A 14,716-nucleotide genomic window follows, 5' to 3' on the forward strand; every position below is an offset into this window, starting at 1 on the left:
AAGCAACGGGACGAGTTCTGGTCCCATACTCCCTCAAAATGACATCCTGGCCTCCTTCTGGAACTCCCTCCCCTCTCAGACTCTCAAGGTTTCCTCCAGCGTGTCGGTTCCCACAGAGCAGACCTTTGGTCTGAGACCTGACAGTCCAGATGCCACGCATGCTGCCGCGTGGCGGCGGTGTCGCGGCTTGGGACAAGAGGAGGCCCCACGGTGCGGGCTGGGGCGCCAGGCACCCCACGGCGGGCGCTGAGGGTGGGGGTGACCCCCACCCCGGGCCGCCGCCGCGCTCCCAGAAAGGGGACAGAACAAGAGGCAAAAAAAAAAAAAAAAGAAGAAGAAGAAGCCTACGGCACCCGGTATTCCCAGGCGGTCTTCTCCCATCCAAGTACTAACCAGGCCCGACCCTGCTTAGCTTCCGAGACCAGAGGAGACCGGGGGGCGTTCAGGGTGGTGTGGCCCTAGACGGCGGAGGGCGCCCCTGCCCCGCTCAAGATCCCAGCGTCTCTGCGCTTCCCCGCCGCCTCCTCCCGCCCCAGGCCCCGCGCCCGGCCGGGCCTGTTGAGTTCGCCGGCCGGGTCCGGCGGGCTCCGAGGGACGGGGGTGACGGGCCGGGCCGGGCGGCCGGGGCGGGGGGCTGTCTCTCTCTCCACACACACACACTCACACTCACTCACACTCACACAAGATGCGCCTCCACGGCTGGACCCGCCAAGGTGGAGCCCTCCCAGCCCCCCTCGTCTCCTCGCCTGGCCTCCTTCACCTACCCGCTGCCCACCCCCAGCGCGTCGCCGCCGCTGACTGCGCACGCGCGCACCGGCACCGGGCGCTCGCCCTTTGACCCCAGCCAGGGGCCGCCCTCCCCCACAACCCCTTTCAGCTGTGCCCCCCGCCCTGTGGGCGGGCTGCCGCCTATTCCCCCGGGCCAGGGCTGGGGCACAGCGCAAGGGGGAGGGGAGCGAGTGTATGGGGCATCTCTCTCTGGGGATGTGTCCCATGGGTGGGGTGGGGTGGGGTGGGGTGGCGTGGTTTGTGGGGCGCTGAAGAAATCAGTCCCCTCCATCTCCTACCTCTGGAAAACGCCCAAGCCCTTGGAGAACTGCCGGCACCGCGACCGTGGGGGCCGGGACCCTCCTCTGTGTCCTCCTGTGGCCCGGTCCAAGGGGCCTGGGCCTGGCCGGGGCTGCATTGGACCCCGACCACCCTGGCGTGTGGACTCGCTAAAAATCGGCGATTAGATATTGGATTCCAGCTTCCTTGAGGTCATTTCACTAATGAGTGCACCGGAAAGAGTTTCCTAATCCATCTGTGAGGGTGGCAACTGAAAGAGAATTTGAAAGCTGACAGAATAGGCGAGGGAAGGCATAGGAGATTTCCACACCCAGCAAGGAAGACTTTCCCGAAATGGAAGAAAGAAAGGAGCAAACAGAGACACCGGTAGCCCACCCGGAAAAGAGTCTGCCCCTGAGAGAAAGTACCCTGACCAGGTTCTCCCGTGGGTGGGTGGCCAGCTAGCGGCATTCAGAAGAGCGAGGCCCGCAGTCTGTGCGGAAGACACCTGCACTCGGGTGTGTGTGGCGGCACGATTCACAAGCAGCTCCAGATGTTAAACCAAGGAGAAGCCAGGGAGTTCCCAACGCCCCAGGTGTCCTCAGCCCACGACTGGCTGCTGTGGGAATGCGAAGCCCGGCTCCTTGTCTCAGAGCGGGACAACCAGGAGGTGTGACGTACACCCCGGGGTTCCCAGGAGGATCAGGCTGAAGCTGGGACTTGGCCTCAAAGTGTCCCCTCGCATGGCCACCCCCTTCCCCTTCCTGCTCCTCTACTCCTGGTGCCCCTCCATCCAGGGGCCAGACCTTAAAGAGTCACCGCAAGAGAATCCTGGTCCCCAAGGAGCCTTCTGGGGGACCGGTGCTGAGAGAGGTTGTGGGCATGGCCCGCTGGGGCTCTGCCCGACCCAGGGCTGAGAGATGCAACCTCCCAGCTCTGGGTCCCTGCAGGAAGCGTTGGCAAGCACAGGGCCGGTCCTCCAAAGGCCCAGGTGCAGGGAGCCCAGGCCAAGCAGCCTGTGGAAGAAGCCACTTGCCCTGCCACCCCGGGAACACGGCTGCAGGCCCCGGCCCTTCCCACCTCCTCCTCCTCCTCCTCTTCCCCCCCCGCCCCCCCCCCCGACATGGCACAGGGCTCAGAGACACCTCAGACTCTTGCTACCCAAAGTGCAAAGGGCATCAGTTGCTCCTCTAACCCCCCCCCCGCCCAGCAGACCGCGTTGTCCAGCCAGCCCCCGGGCCTCCCTGGGGTGCCCAGCACAAAAGCGCAGACACCCACCGGACCCTCAATCTCAGCTTTCGGATGTTTTTGCCACTCTAAGGACCCGCAGGCCAGCTGGGCCTTCGGGCAGGACAGAGAGCCCCGGAATCCGACGTGGAGAGCTGCGTGTACGTCCCCATCAGGAGGCGGTCCCCACCTCCGCGACTCTCCCCTTGCGGGGAGCGGCAGCCGCAGGGCCTCAGGGAAGACACCAGGCTGGGTCCCCGCGGCACAGCGGGGGCCCCGCACGCGACTTAGGGACGGCTGCTGGAGACTGCTGCGGCCACCCTGCTGCCGGGTTTCTGGAGGGCTTCCTGGAAGCAGCGTCCACACCAAGCCCTTGGAAGGCCCAGGCGACGGAGGAGCCGGTCAGGCAGGGGCCGAGGACGGTGAGAGGCCGGACGGGCGGGAAGGAGCATGTCAGGCAGGGGCAGAGGACGGTGACAGGCCGGGCGGGAAGGAGCCGGTCAGGCGGGGGCCCGGGACAGTGACGGGCCTGGGCCTGGCCGGGGAGGAGTGCGTCAGGCAGGGGCAGAGGACACGGGCTGGGTAAGGGTTAGGGTGACAGTTAGGGCACAATTCACACAATCGCAAAGATGTGGAAGCGACCCGAGTGCCCATCCATCCAGGAGTGCATTAATAAAATGTGGCGCGTGGACACCACGGAGTGCCATTGGGCTGTGAGGAGCAGCGGTGAGAGGGCGCCTCTCGTGTTCTCCTGGCCAGAGCTGGAACCCGTTCCAGTAAGCCAAGTATCCCAAGAATGGACACACGAGCGCCCCGTGAGCGCGCTCACCAGCAAATGGGTACGAACGGATGGACACCTAAGTGGACAGAGAGGAATCACCTTCATCATCGGGTGGGTGTCGGGCGGGTGGGGGGAGGGGAGGGGCATACACCTCCATTAGGAATGGGGTGGGTGCGCACCGACTGGGGGATGGGCGCACTTGAAGCTCTGACCCGAGGGGGGAGGCTGGGAGAGGGCAACGTACCCGACCTTAACATTGGTGCCCCCACAATACGCTGGAACAACATGAGAGGTAAATGAATAAGAACACAGGGGGGAGGGGGGCACGGGCAACACATGTCACCTGAATACTTGTACTCCCATCATCTGCTTGAAAAGAGAGAGAAAAGAAAATGCAATGAGAGAGGTAAGAGACACTTTTTAAAAATAACGACTCCAAAGAGAAAAGTAAAAGGAGGCCTGTGGAGCAGGTCTGGGTGTGACTCCGGATCCCCCAACATCAGCTGCCACCACCAAAGATTCCTACGTGGAGCCCATAGAACCCCAAAAGCAACGGGACGAGTTCTGGTCCCATACTCCCTCAAAATGACATCCTGGCCTCCTTCTGGAACTCCCTCCCCTCTCAGACTCTCAAGGTTTCCTCCAGCGTGTCGGTTCCCACAGAGCAGACCTTTGGTCTGAGACCTGACAGTCCAGATGCCACGCATGCTGCCGCGTGGCGGCGGTGTCGCGGCTTGGGACAAGAGGAGGCCCCACGGTGCGGGCTGGGGCGCCAGGCACCCCACGGCGGGCGCTGAGGGTGGGGGTGACCCCCACCCCGGGCCGCCGCCGCGCTCCCAGAAAGGGGACAGAACAAGAGGCAAAAAAAAAAAAAAAAGAAGAAGAAGAAGCCTACGGCACCCGGTATTCCCAGGCGGTCTTCTCCCATCCAAGTACTAACCAGGCCCGACCCTGCTTAGCTTCCGAGACCAGAGGAGACCGGGGGGCGTTCAGGGTGGTGTGGCCCTAGACGGCGGAGGGCGCCCCTGCCCCGCTCAAGATCCCAGCGTCTCTGCGCTTCCCCGCCGCCTCCTCCCGCCCCAGGCCCCGCGCCCGGCCGGGCCTGTTGAGTTCGCCGGCCGGGTCCGGCGGGCTCCGAGGGACGGGGGTGACGGGCCGGGCCGGGCGGCCGGGGCGGGGGGCTGTCTCTCTCTCCACACACACACACTCACACTCACTCACACTCACACAAGATGCGCCTCCACGGCTGGACCCGCCAAGGTGGAGCCCTCCCAGCCCCCCTCGTCTCCTCGCCTGGCCTCCTTCACCTACCCGCTGCCCACCCCCAGCGCGTCGCCGCCGCTGACTGCGCACGCGCGCACCGGCACCGGGCGCTCGCCCTTTGACCCCAGCCAGGGGCCGCCCTCCCCCACAACCCCTTTCAGCTGTGCCCCCCGCCCTGTGGGCGGGCTGCCGCCTATTCCCCCGGGCCAGGGCTGGGGCACAGCGCAAGGGGGAGGGGAGCGAGTGTATGGGGCATCTCTCTCTGGGGATGTGTCCCATGGGTGGGGTGGGGTGGGGTGGGGTGGCGTGGTTTGTGGGGCGCTGAAGAAATCAGTCCCCTCCATCTCCTACCTCTGGAAAACGCCCAAGCCCTTGGAGAACTGCCGGCACCGCGACCGTGGGGGCCGGGACCCTCCTCTGTGTCCTCCTGTGGCCCGGTCCAAGGGGCCTGGGCCTGGCCGGGGCTGCATTGGACCCCGACCACCCTGGCGTGTGGACTCGCTAAAAATCGGCGATTAGATATTGGATTCCAGCTTCCTTGAGGTCATTTCACTAATGAGTGCACCGGAAAGAGTTTCCTAATCCATCTGTGAGGGTGGCAACTGAAAGAGAATTTGAAAGCTGACAGAATAGGCGAGGGAAGGCATAGGAGATTTCCACACCCAGCAAGGAAGACTTTCCCGAAATGGAAGAAAGAAAGGAGCAAACAGAGACACCGGTAGCCCGCCCGGAAAAGAGTCTGCCCCTGAGAGAAAGTACCCTGACCAGGTTCACCCGTGGGTGGGTGGCCAGCTAGCGGCATTCAGAAGAGCGAGGCCCGCAGTCTGTGCGGAAGACACCTGCACTCGGGTGTGTGTGGCGGCACGATTCACAAGCAGCTCCAGATGTTAAACCAAGGAGAAGCCAGGGAGTTCCCAACGCCCCAGGTGTCCTCAGCCCACGACTGGCTGCTGTGGGAATGCGAAGCCCGGCTCCTTGTCTCAGAGCGGGACAACCAGGAGGTGTGACGTACACCCCGGGGTTCCCAGGAGGATCAGGCTGAAGCTGGGACTTGGCCTCAAAGTGTCCCCTCGCATGGCCACCCCCTTCCCCTTCCTGCTCCTCTACTCCTGGTGCCCCTCCATCCAGGGGCCAGACCTTAAAGAGTCACCGCAAGAGAATCCTGGTCCCCAAGGAGCCTTCTGGGGGACCGGTGCTGAGAGAGGTTGTGGGCATGGCCCGCTGGGGCTCTGCCCGACCCAGGGCTGAGAGATGCAACCTCCCAGCTCTGGGTCCCTGCAGGAAGCGTTGGCAAGCACAGGGCCGGTCCTCCAAAGGCCCAGGTGCAGGGAGCCCAGGCCAAGCAGCCTGTGGAAGAAGCCACTTGCCCTGCCACCCCGGGAACACGGCTGCAGGCCCCGGCCCTTCCCACCTCCTCCTCCTCCTCCTCTTCCCCCCCCCCGCCCCCCCCGACATGGCACAGGGCTCAGAGACACCTCAGACTCTTGCTACCCAAAGTGCAAAGGGCATCAGTTGCTCCTCTAACCCCCCCCCCCCCCGCCCAGCAGACCGCGTTGTCCAGCCAGCCCCCGGGCCTCCCTGGGGTGCCCAGCACAAAAGCGCAGACACCCACCGGACCCTCAATCTCAGCTTTCGGATGTTTTTGCCACTCTAAGGACCCGCAGGCCAGCTGGGCCTTCGGGCAGGACAGAGAGCCCCGGAATCCGACGTGGAGAGCTGCGTGTACGTCCCCATCAGGAGGCGGTCCCCACCTCCGCGACTCTCCCCTTGCGGGGAGCGGCAGCCGCAGGGCCTCAGGGAAGACACCAGGCTGGGTCCCCGCGGCACAGCGGGGGCCCCGCACGCGACTTAGGGACGGCTGCTGGAGACTGCTGCGGCCACCCTGCTGCCGGGTTTCTGGAGGGCTTCCTGGAAGCAGCGTCCACACCAAGCCCTTGGAAGGCCCAGGCGACGGAGGAGCCGGTCAGGCAGGGGCCGAGGACGGTGAGAGGCCGGACGGGCGGGAAGGAGCATGTCAGGCAGGGGCAGAGGACGGTGACAGGCCGGGCGGGAAGGAGCCGGTCAGGCGGGGGCCCGGGACAGTGACGGGCCTGGGCCTGGCCGGGGAGGAGTGCGTCAGGCAGGGGCAGAGGACACGGGCTGGGTAAGGGTTAGGGTGACAGTTAGGGCACAATTCACACAATCGCAAAGATGTGGAAGCGACCCGAGTGCCCATCCATCCAGGAGTGCATTAATAAAATGTGGCGCGTGGACACCACGGAGTGCCATTGGGCTGTGAGGAGCAGCGGTGAGAGGGCGCCTCTCGTGTTCTCCTGGCCAGAGCTGGAACCCGTTCCAGTAAGCCAAGTATCCCAAGAATGGACACACGAGCGCCCCGTGAGCGCGCTCACCAGCAAATGGGTACGAACGGATGGACACCTAAGTGGACAGAGAGGAATCACCTTCATCATCGGGTGGGTGTCGGGCGGGTGGGGGGAGGGGAGGGGCATACACCTCCATTAGGAATGGGGTGGGTGCGCACCGACTGGGGGATGGGCGCACTTGAAGCTCTGACCCGAGGGGGGAGGCTGGGAGAGGGCAACGTACCCGACCTTAACATTGGTGCCCCCACAATACGCTGGAACAACATGAGAGGTAAATGAATAAGAACACAGGGGGGAGGGGGGCACGGGCAACACATGTCACCTGAATACTTGTACTCCCATCATCTGCTTGAAAAGAGAGAGAAAAGAAAATGCAATGAGAGAGGTAAGAGACACTTTTTAAAAATAACGACTCCAAAGAGAAAAGTAAAAGGAGGCCTGTGGAGCAGGTCTGGGTGTGACTCCGGATCCCCCAACATCAGCTGCCACCACCAAAGATTCCTACGTGGAGCCCATAGAACCCCAAAAGCAACGGGACGAGTTCTGGTCCCATACTCCCTCAAAATGACATCCTGGCCTCCTTCTGGAACTCCCTCCCCTCTCAGACTCTCAAGGTTTCCTCCAGCGTGTCGGTTCCCACAGAGCAGACCTTTGGTCTGAGACCTGACAGTCCAGATGCCACGCATGCTGCCGCGTGGCGGCGGTGTCGCGGCTTGGGACAAGAGGAGGCCCCACGGTGCGGGCTGGGGCGCCAGGCACCCCACGGCGGGCGCTGAGGGTGGGGGTGACCCCCACCCCGGGCCGCCGCCGCGCTCCCAGAAAGGGGACAGAACAAGAGGCAAAAAAAAAAAAAAAAGAAGAAGAAGAAGCCTACGGCACCCGGTATTCCCAGGCGGTCTTCTCCCATCCAAGTACTAACCAGGCCCGACCCTGCTTAGCTTCCGAGACCAGAGGAGACCGGGGGGCGTTCAGGGTGGTGTGGCCCTAGACGGCGGAGGGCGCCCCTGCCCCGCTCAAGATCCCAGCGTCTCTGCGCTTCCCCGCCGCCTCCTCCCGCCCCAGGCCCCGCGCCCGGCCGGGCCTGTTGAGTTCGCCGGCCGGGTCCGGCGGGCTCCGAGGGACGGGGGTGACGGGCCGGGCCGGGCGGCCGGGGCGGGGGGCTGTCTCTCTCTCCACACACACACACTCACACTCACTCACACTCACACAAGATGCGCCTCCACGGCTGGACCCGCCAAGGTGGAGCCCTCCCAGCCCCCCTCGTCTCCTCGCCTGGCCTCCTTCACCTACCCGCTGCCCACCCCCAGCGCGTCGCCGCCGCTGACTGCGCACGCGCGCACCGGCACCGGGCGCTCGCCCTTTGACCCCAGCCAGGGGCCGCCCTCCCCCACAACCCCTTTCAGCTGTGCCCCCCGCCCTGTGGGCGGGCTGCCGCCTATTCCCCCGGGCCAGGGCTGGGGCACAGCGCAAGGGGGAGGGGAGCGAGTGTATGGGGCATCTCTCTCTGGGGATGTGTCCCATGGGTGGGGTGGGGTGGGGTGGGGTGGCGTGGTTTGTGGGGCGCTGAAGAAATCAGTCCCCTCCATCTCCTACCTCTGGAAAACGCCCAAGCCCTTGGAGAACTGCCGGCACCGCGACCGTGGGGGCCGGGACCCTCCTCTGTGTCCTCCTGTGGCCCGGTCCAAGGGGCCTGGGCCTGGCCGGGGCTGCATTGGACCCCGACCACCCTGGCGTGTGGACTCGCTAAAAATCGGCGATTAGATATTGGATTCCAGCTTCCTTGAGGTCATTTCACTAATGAGTGCACCGGAAAGAGTTTCCTAATCCATCTGTGAGGGTGGCAACTGAAAGAGAATTTGAAAGCTGACAGAATAGGCGAGGGAAGGCATAGGAGATTTCCACACCCAGCAAGGAAGACTTTCCCGAAATGGAAGAAAGAAAGGAGCAAACAGAGACACCGGTAGCCCGCCCGGAAAAGAGTCTGCCCCTGAGAGAAAGTACCCTGACCAGGTTCACCCGTGGGTGGGTGGCCAGCTAGCGGCATTCAGAAGAGCGAGGCCCGCAGTCTGTGCGGAAGACACCTGCACTCGGGTGTGTGTGGCGGCACGATTCACAAGCAGCTCCAGATGTTAAACCAAGGAGAAGCCAGGGAGTTCCCAACGCCCCAGGTGTCCTCAGCCCACGACTGGCTGCTGTGGGAATGCGAAGCCCGGCTCCTTGTCTCAGAGCGGGACAACCAGGAGGTGTGACGTACACCCCGGGGTTCCCAGGAGGATCAGGCTGAAGCTGGGACTTGGCCTCAAAGTGTCCCCTCGCATGGCCACCCCCTTCCCCTTCCTGCTCCTCTACTCCTGGTGCCCCTCCATCCAGGGGCCAGACCTTAAAGAGTCACCGCAAGAGAATCCTGGTCCCCAAGGAGCCTTCTGGGGGACCGGTGCTGAGAGAGGTTGTGGGCATGGCCCGCTGGGGCTCTGCCCGACCCAGGGCTGAGAGATGCAACCTCCCAGCTCTGGGTCCCTGCAGGAAGCGTTGGCAAGCACAGGGCCGGTCCTCCAAAGGCCCAGGTGCAGGGAGCCCAGGCCAAGCAGCCTGTGGAAGAAGCCACTTGCCCTGCCACCCCGGGAACACGGCTGCAGGCCCCGGCCCTTCCCACCTCCTCCTCCTCCTCCTCTTCCCCCCCCCCGCCCCCCCCCCGACATGGCACAGGGCTCAGAGACACCTCAGACTCTTGCTACCCAAAGTGCAAAGGGCATCAGTTGCTCCTCTAACCCCCCCCCCCCCGCCCAGCAGACCGCGTTGTCCAGCCAGCCCCCGGGCCTCCCTGGGGTGCCCAGCACAAAAGCGCAGACACCCACCGGACCCTCAATCTCAGCTTTCGGATGTTTTTGCCACTCTAAGGACCCGCAGGCCAGCTGGGCCTTCGGGCAGGACAGAGAGCCCCGGAATCCGACGTGGAGAGCTGCGTGTACGTCCCCATCAGGAGGCGGTCCCCACCTCCGCGACTCTCCCCTTGCGGGGAGCGGCAGCCGCAGGGCCTCAGGGAAGACACCAGGCTGGGTCCCCGCGGCACAGCGGGGGCCCCGCACGCGACTTAGGGACGGCTGCTGGAGACTGCTGCGGCCACCCTGCTGCCGGGTTTCTGGAGGGCTTCCTGGAAGCAGCGTCCACACCAAGCCCTTGGAAGGCCCAGGCGACGGAGGAGCCGGTCAGGCAGGGGCCGAGGACGGTGAGAGGCCGGACGGGCGGGAAGGAGCATGTCAGGCAGGGGCAGAGGACGGTGACAGGCCGGGCGGGAAGGAGCCGGTCAGGCGGGGGCCCGGGACAGTGACGGGCCTGGGCCTGGCCGGGGAGGAGTGCGTCAGGCAGGGGCAGAGGACACGGGCTGGGTAAGGGTTAGGGTGACAGTTAGGGCACAATTCACACAATCGCAAAGATGTGGAAGCGACCCGAGTGCCCATCCATCCAGGAGTGCATTAATAAAATGTGGCGCGTGGACACCACGGAGTGCCATTGGGCTGTGAGGAGCAGCGGTGAGAGGGCGCCTCTCGTGTTCTCCTGGCCAGAGCTGGAACCCGTTCCAGTAAGCCAAGTATCCCAAGAATGGACACACGAGCGCCCCGTGAGCGCGCTCACCAGCAAATGGGTACGAACGGATGGACACCTAAGTGGACAGAGAGGAATCACCTTCATCATCGGGTGGGTGTCGGGCGGGTGGGGGGAGGGGAGGGGCATACACCTCCATTAGGAATGGGGTGGGTGCGCACCGACTGGGGGATGGGCGCACTTGAAGCTCTGACCCGAGGGGGGAGGCTGGGAGAGGGCAACGTACCCGACCTTAACATTGGTGCCCCCACAATACGCTGGAACAACATGAGAGGTAAATGAATAAGAACACAGGGGGGAGGGGGGCACGGGCAACACATGTCACCTGAATACTTGTACTCCCATCATCTGCTTGAAAAGAGAGAGAAAAGAAAATGCAATGAGAGAGGTAAGAGACACTTTTTAAAAATAACGACTCCAAAGAGAAAAGTAAAAGGAGGCCTGTGGAGCAGGTCTGGGTGTGACTCCGGATCCCCCAACATCAGCTGCCACCACCAAAGATTCCTACGTGGAGCCCATAGAACCCCAAAAGCAACGGGACGAGTTCTGGTCCCATACTCCCTCAAAATGACATCCTGGCCTCCTTCTGGAACTCCCTCCCCTCTCAGACTCTCAAGGTTTCCTCCAGCGTGTCGGTTCCCACAGAGCAGACCTTTGGTCTGAGACCTGACAGTCCAGATGCCACGCATGCTGCCGCGTGGCGGCGGTGTCGCGGCTTGGGACAAGAGGAGGCCCCACGGTGCGGGCTGGGGCGCCAGGCACCCCACGGCGGGCGCTGAGGGTGGGGGTGACCCCCACCCCGGGCCGCCGCCGCGCTCCCAGAAAGGGGACAGAACAAGAGGCAAAAAAAAAAAAAAAAGAAGAAGAAGAAGCCTACGGCACCCGGTATTCCCAGGCGGTCTTCTCCCATCCAAGTACTAACCAGGCCCGACCCTGCTTAGCTTCCGAGACCAGAGGAGACCGGGGGGCGTTCAGGGTGGTGTGGCCCTAGACGGCGGAGGGCGCCCCTGCCCCGCTCAAGATCCCAGCGTCTCTGCGCTTCCCCGCCGCCTCCTCCCGCCCCAGGCCCCGCGCCCGGCCGGGCCTGTTGAGTTCGCCGGCCGGGTCCGGCGGGCTCCGAGGGACGGGGGTGACGGGCCGGGCCGGGCGGCCGGGGCGGGGGGCTGTCTCTCTCTCCACACACACACACTCACACTCACTCACACTCACACAAGATGCGCCTCCACGGCTGGACCCGCCAAGGTGGAGCCCTCCCAGCCCCCCTCGTCTCCTCGCCTGGCCTCCTTCACCTACCCGCTGCCCACCCCCAGCGCGTCGCCGCCGCTGACTGCGCACGCGCGCACCGGCACCGGGCGCTCGCCCTTTGACCCCAGCCAGGGGCCGCCCTCCCCCACAACCCCTTTCAGCTGTGCCCCCCGCCCTGTGGGCGGGCTGCCGCCTATTCCCCCGGGCCAGGGCTGGGGCACAGCGCAAGGGGGAGGGGAGCGAGTGTATGGGGCATCTCTCTCTGGGGATGTGTCCCATGGGTGGGGTGGGGTGGGGTGGGGTGGCGTGGTTTGTGGGGCGCTGAAGAAATCAGTCCCCTCCATCTCCTACCTCTGGAAAACGCCCAAGCCCTTGGAGAACTGCCGGCACCGCGACCGTGGGGGCCGGGACCCTCCTCTGTGTCCTCCTGTGGCCCGGTCCAAGGGGCCTGGGCCTGGCCGGGGCTGCATTGGACCCCGACCACCCTGGCGTGTGGACTCGCTAAAAATCGGCGATTAGATATTGGATTCCAGCTTCCTTGAGGTCATTTCACTAATGAGTGCACCGGAAAGAGTTTCCTAATCCATCTGTGAGGGTGGCAACTGAAAGAGAATTTGAAAGCTGACAGAATAGGCGAGGGAAGGCATAGGAGATTTCCACACCCAGCAAGGAAGACTTTCCCGAAATGGAAGAAAGAAAGGAGCAAACAGAGACACCGGTAGCCCGCCCGGAAAAGAGTCTGCCCCTGAGAGAAAGTACCCTGACCAGGTTCACCCGTGGGTGGGTGGCCAGCTAGCGGCATTCAGAAGAGCGAGGCCCGCAGTCTGTGCGGAAGACACCTGCACTCGGGTGTGTGTGGCGGCACGATTCACAAGCAGCTCCAGATGTTAAACCAAGGAGAAGCCAGGGAGTTCCCAACGCCCCAGGTGTCCTCAGCCCACGACTGGCTGCTGTGGGAATGCGAAGCCCGGCTCCTTGTCTCAGAGCGGGACAACCAGGAGGTGTGACGTACACCCCGGGGTTCCCAGGAGGATCAGGCTGAAGCTGGGACTTGGCCTCAAAGTGTCCCCTCGCATGGCCACCCCCTTCCCCTTCCTGCTCCTCTACTCCTGGTGCCCCTCCATCCAGGGGCCAGACCTTAAAGAGTCACCGCAAGAGAATCCTGGTCCCCAAGGAGCCTTCTGGGGGACCGGTGCTGAGAGAGGTTGTGGGCATGGCCCGCTGGGGCTCTGCCCGACCCAGGGCTGAGAGATGCAACCTCCCAGCTCTGGGTCCCTGCAGGAAGCGTTGGCAAGCACAGGGCCGGTCCTCCAAAGGCCCAGGTGCAGGGAGCCCAGGCCAAGCAGCCTGTGGAAGAAGCCACTTGCCCTGCCACCCCGGGAACACGGCTGCAGGCCCCGGCCCTTCCCACCTCCTCCTCCTCCTCCTCTTCCCCCCCCCCGCCCCCCCCGACATGGCACAGGGCTCAGAGACACCTCAGACTCTTGCTACCCAAAGTGCAAAGGGCATCAGTTGCTCCTCTAACCCCCCCCCCCCCCGCCCAGCAGACCGCGTTGTCCAGCCAGCCCCCGGGCCTCCCTGGGGTGCCCAGCACAAAAGCGCAGACACCCACCGGACCCTCAATCTCAGCTTTCGGATGTTTTTGCCACTCTAAGGACCCGCAGGCCAGCTGGGCCTTCGGGCAGGACAGAGAGCCCCGGAATCCGACGTGGAGAGCTGCGTGTACGTCCCCATCAGGAGGCGGTCCCCACCTCCGCGACTCTCCCCTTGCGGGGAGCGGCAGCCGCAGGGCCTCAGGGAAGACACCAGGCTGGGTCCCCGCGGCACAGCGGGGGCCCCGCACGCGACTTAGGGACGGCTGCTGGAGACTGCTGCGGCCACCCTGCTGCCGGGTTTCTGGAGGGCTTCCTGGAAGCAGCGTCCACACCAAGCCCTTGGAAGGCCCAGGCGACGGAGGAGCCGGTCAGGCAGGGGCCGAGGACGGTGAGAGGCCGGACGGGCGGGAAGGAGCATGTCAGGCAGGGGCAGAGGACGGTGACAGGCCGGGCGGGAAGGAGCCGGTCAGGCGGGGGCCCGGGACAGTGACGGGCCTGGGCCTGGCCGGGGAGGAGTGCGTCAGGCAGGGGCAGAGGACACGGGCTGGGTAAGGGTTAGGGTGACAGTTAGGGCACAATTCACACAATCGCAAAGATGTGGAAGCGACCCGAGTGCCCATCCATCCAGGAGTGCATTAATAAAATGTGGCGCGTGGACACCACGGAGTGCCATTGGGCTGTGAGGAGCAGCGGTGAGAGGGCGCCTCTCGTGTTCTCCTGGCCAGAGCTGGAACCCGTTCCAGTAAGCCAAGTATCCCAAGAATGGACACACGAGCGCCCCGTGAGCGCGCTCACCAGCAAATGGGTACGAACGGATGGACACCTAAGTGGACAGAGAGGAATCACCTTCATCATCGGGTGGGTGTCGGGCGGGTGGGGGGAGGGGAGGGGCATACACCTCCATTAGGAATGGGGTGGGTGCGCACCGACTGGGGGATGGGCGCACTTGAAGCTCTGACCCGAGGGGGGAGGCTGGGAGAGGGCAACGTACCCGACCTTAACATTGGTGCCCCCACAATACGCTGGAACAACATGAGAGGTAAATGAATAAGAACACAGGGGGGAGGGGGGCACGGGCAACACATGTCACCTGAATACTTGTACTCCCATCATCTGCTTGAAAAGAGAGAGAAAAGAAAATGCAATGAGAGAGGTAAGAGACACTTTTTAAAAATAACGACTCCAAAGAGAAAAGTAAAAGGAGGCCTGTGGAGCAGGTCTGGGTGTGACTCCGGATCCCCCAACATCAGCTGCCACCACCAAAGATTCCTACGTGGAGCCCATAGAACCCCAAAAGCAACGGGACGAGTTCTGGTCCCATACTCCCTCAAAATGACATCCTGGCCTCCTTCTGGAACTCCCTCCCCTCTCAGACTCTCAAGGTTTCCTCCAGCGTGTCGGTTCCCACAGAGCAGACCTTTGGTCTGAGACCTGACAGTCCAGATGCCACGCATGCTGCCGCGTGGCGGCGGTGTCGCGGCTTGGGACAAGAGGAGGCCCCACGGTGCGGGCTGGGGCGCCAGGCACCCCACGGCGGGCGCTGAGGGTGGGGGTGACCCCCACCCCGGGCCGCCGCCGCGCTCCCAGAAAGG

The 14,716-nt window shown here is 64.0% G+C and overlaps 4 pseudogenes; all 4 read right to left on the reverse strand.

Moving 5' to 3' along the window:
* Positions 1-341: 341 nt before the first annotated feature.
* On the reverse strand, positions 342-464 carry LOC142869439 (uncharacterized; annotated as a pseudogene).
* A 3,479-nt stretch (positions 465-3,943) lies between these two features.
* On the reverse strand, positions 3,944-4,066 carry LOC142869440 (uncharacterized; annotated as a pseudogene).
* Positions 4,067-7,548: 3,482 nt separating this feature from the next.
* LOC142869441 (uncharacterized) lies at positions 7,549-7,671 on the reverse strand (annotated as a pseudogene).
* Positions 7,672-11,154: 3,483 nt separating this feature from the next.
* Positions 11,155-11,277, reverse strand: LOC142869442 (uncharacterized; annotated as a pseudogene).
* Positions 11,278-14,716: the final 3,439 nt, after the last annotated feature.

Source organism: Microcebus murinus, unplaced genomic scaffold, assembly GCF_040939455.1.
Source record: "Microcebus murinus isolate Inina unplaced genomic scaffold, M.murinus_Inina_mat1.0 scaf077_hap2_Mmur4.0, whole genome shotgun sequence".
Lineage (NCBI taxonomy): Eukaryota > Metazoa > Chordata > Mammalia > Primates > Cheirogaleidae > Microcebus > Microcebus murinus.